This window comes from Alligator sinensis, unplaced genomic scaffold (assembly GCF_000455745.1).
Source record: "Alligator sinensis unplaced genomic scaffold, ASM45574v1 scaffold247_1, whole genome shotgun sequence".
Taxonomy (NCBI): Eukaryota; Metazoa; Chordata; order Crocodylia; family Alligatoridae; genus Alligator; species Alligator sinensis.
Genome location: NW_005842002.1, coordinates 1,882,346 through 1,886,508, shown reverse-complemented (window position 1 = coordinate 1,886,508; position 4,163 = coordinate 1,882,346).

Sequence of the window (4,163 nt, the reverse complement as noted above, 5' to 3'; positions counted from 1 at the left end):
ACTGTACCTAATATTGGAGAGTTCCTGAAATATATTTTGCAACAGAAAGACCATCTTCAATGATATTTTTGCAGTCCTGTCGGTCATCTCTCTGTAGTAGTCAGTGCTGCTGTGTTATTCTGAAGCAAGATTTTGTGCATTTGACTTTGCCTCATTGGATTTCACCCCTCTGTGTTTGCATGCTTCTGTTTCATGTAGCAGTGGGACCAATCAAAGTATGAACACTTGACTAAATATGCTTCTCGCTATTTTTGTCAACACGCTTCAAAAGCTTGAGATTTATCCAGTCTTATAACATTCAGTGACAGGGGTATTGCAGTCACACTCTAAGAATCACCTCAGACCATGTTACTTTGCCTCTGTAATTACATATGTTAATTCAGGCTTTGTCTTAAGTGATGTGCGAAGTATGCTTTGTAACTTGATCACAATAAGGTGAACTTGTGGCCTTTCACTTGAAAAGTCAAAAGAAAAAGGTCAGAATGGCTAAAATTATTTGCATAAAATTAGATATATTCTGTTTAGCAATGTCAATCATCTCAACTGACACTTAAAACTAGTCAAGAGTAAAGAAGATTACCCTAATTTATATTCTTAAATTTCCATTAATATTTAAAGCTAAATTGCATACCTCATTGTCATTCTTCTCTGTATAATCAGGCTTTCAAAATGATCTTTTATCTGTTTTTGTTGTACCCGGATGAAAAACCTGAAGATTTTCACTAGTATATGTGTCCAACAAGTGGCAATCAAAATCTTTGTCCATTAAGTAGAGTATAATATTTTACTAACATACATTAACAAAACTAGACAGAGCTGCTTGGAGGTAATATCTTAGAAGCTTATAAGATCTTTAGTCTACCCATATACATTCCAAGGATTAAATTCATGCATATACAGAAGGTCAGCTTCATTGGTTATACACAGAGTATTCACGTGGCAACAACTTCATGCCATACATGTTACAGAAGAGTTTTCTGTGTTAATTGTATAACTAGTTAAGAAGGGGACAAGAAACAGGTCGGGTGTGGAGCTACAGAATCCAAATTATGGTGAGTCAAGTGGCTCTCAATCACTTGCAGAGGGCCAAGATTTAGACATTTACATTAAAGTGTATGCTTCCATTGAGTTCATTGTGCATTGAAATTCAGTTAGAAGAAATTTTGACTGCAATTACAGCCATGGAGAGGGAGCCCTAGATTTTCTAGGGATGTGGGCTGACTTCATTTCATTTCTCTTACTCTGTCTTCTGCAAAAAAAACAACAAACCTGTTTAAAAAATGGAAAAAGGTGTCCTTCGTCCTGTATTTTTCTGCTGTCACAAATCACTAAATCATGATAATAAGATGGAGACTAATTCCTAATTCAGGAATGTTATGAATTAGCAAGTGCATTAACAAATAAAATCAAGGGTTATTGCTTCACAATATGTACTCTCTCTTATTTTGTCAATTGTAACTTTAATTATTCTTGTGAATCGTTTCATATATTCCAGAAAATGTTTAGTAGTCTAAGTAACAAAACCTTGGGAACATGAAATCTCACTCATGGTCATGGGGGTTGGAAGCTGAGCTGGTCAAACCATAGGGTGGGCCAGGATCAGAGAAATCACAGATAAATGGTCATGTCTTCCAGCTCCCACCCTCCTTTTTTAATAGAAAATAATGTAGAAAATTCCAACCTCTGCTTTAAGTGGCCACAAAATAAGGTTTGCATTTTAAAAAGCATTTTTCAATATTGCCTTCATTCTGCCTCCATTGAAGTCAATGGGAATTTTACCACTAACTTCAATGGGATATTGTTATATGATTTTTGGAAAGTTTCATCTGAAAGTCCTGTCTAATCTGCATCTTTTATGGTACCCATCAAAGCTTTTAGGGTACCCATCAAAGCTGTTCAAGATAATGCTGTTGGTTTCTCTCCTGTTGGTTTGACTGTTTGTTTAGGTTTTTTTAAATAGAATCTCCCTCCCCCCTCCCCCCCCACCGCAAAAAAAGAAAAATCTTTAACCATCAAACAAGGTTTAAAATAAGAAATAATTATACAAGACACAGGGCATTTCCTGTAGATTAATGACTGGCTGTAAGAAGCTATGGGCCATTAACCCCACTGGTTATTAATTCCTGTGAAATGTCTTGCTCTGAAGGTATTACCACTATTAAGAGCATAAAACAGGGTGGAAAACATTTTTGTCTTAAGATTGATGAAGTTTCAATTGATATTTACCAAGCATGTCTTGAGAATTAATGCCCTGTATGTCAAGTCAATTAGATTGCTTGAATCTCATCTCTATATCCCATTCTGTTGATATAAAAAATAACCTTTGTAGAGGAACAATAGACAAAAGACCAAATTAAAAAAATAAAAGGTTAGGGTTGTGTCTACACGTGTACTTTAATACACATTAGTCTATTTTAATATGCATTAAACCATCACAGAAAAACCATGCTTATTGGTTACTGCTCATTAAAATAGGCTAATGCACCTTTTTCTAGTGCCTCACAATGGAGAGCACTTCTACCCATGCTCCCAGAGGTCGGGGTGGCACTTTATTTAGAGCGGCTCTGAAAGCCTCTCTAATTAAAGCACCACAGCATCCCCTGTATCAGCATCCCTGTGCTTGAAAATAGAGGTGGGGGCATATGAACTAAATCTCATTGAATGAGCTTGAGTTTAAGTGCCCCTGCCACCATGTTTAAGAAGATGGATGCTGATACATGAGATGCAGGAGACTGATGGAGTGTGGCAATTGCTATGCTCCAGCAGACTCAATCTGACACGCTAGAATTCTAGTCTGTTGGACCAGCCTCCATGCTCATGTATAGGTGCCTGGAGGTACTAGATTTAATGTGCATTACCTAAAGCACATTAATAAACATGTAGACATGCCTTAGGTACCTAATCTTTTAGTGGGGTTTGAGAGCCCATGTCCAAAAATTATTAATTCTCAAAATCTCTTCAGCTGCCACCATGGGTGGATCCAAGAGGAGGGAGCTAGGGGTGGGGTATGTTTACCTCTTCACCCACTTCTCCTCCACCAAATTTGGTGGCAGGGGAAAAGGGAGAGATGATGGCAGCAGCATTTACCCTCTAGGTTCCAGAGCCCCACCAAAGCAGCAGCCCTTTCAGAAGCTTCCCTAATGTTCTGGCAAGCTCAAAGAGTTTGCTGTGCATGCTAAACAGCCAAAGGTGGGTGCAGCCAAAGCCCTATACTCCTCTGGTTCTGTCCCTGACTGCTGACTAACCCTGGATGCACTGAAACTCCATAAGCATCTCTACTTTTGATCTTAAAGTCTGAAGTTGTTTAAAATTCTGCTTCTTCACATGCCCAGAAACACCTCAGTCTTGACAGGGCTGATCAGGCTGAGCAGTTCAGGATCTATCCCATGTCTAAGACCAACTGAAATCCAGAAATCAACTATTCCTATGCCTGCCCTCTGAAAAGGCTCTGTCTGGTACTAGTAGGTATTCTCAGAGCACAATCAAAGTGTCATGCTCCTCTTCGCACTGGTGTCTCTTGCTTCTTTTAAAATGTGACCAGTGGAGTGGAAGACATGGTGTCACCATCTTCATATACAATACCTCAATAGTTATAACTTATATCCAGGATGTGGGAAACTGGCTTTTACTGCCTTTGTATGTGGATTTGTCCTACACCTTCCACCTACCTAAAGAATGCCCTAAAGGCCAGCCTATGGGCTGTTTTGGATGAGGGTTCTTCATCTCTTCTGTTACAGTTGTTGCACTTTGGAGAGAAGAATGATTAGGTTAGATTGGAGAGTCAAGGAAGTGTGAATAGGTCAATATAACTATAGAATATAACTATAGAATTTGTGATATTTCCCTTAAACTTGGAATTGTGTTTTCACTTTAGAAGTTAACTAGGAATGCCTTGGCTTGTGAGACTGTCTCCTGTAGAAAGCAGGTCACAACTGATTTAAACCCAAATGGGTAAAAATGAGCTAGTTGTCTATTTTTGTCAATCATATACTGGCAAGAGAAGCATAATAGTTATTAATTTTCCTGCTTCCAGATGGACCAACTTTATTGACTACAATTAAAAGACAAAAAATTAGGCTTAGACTCATAGATTCATAGATTGTAGAGTCAGAAGGGATCATGAAGGATCACCATGTCCAACCCCCTGCCCAGGCAGGAAAGAG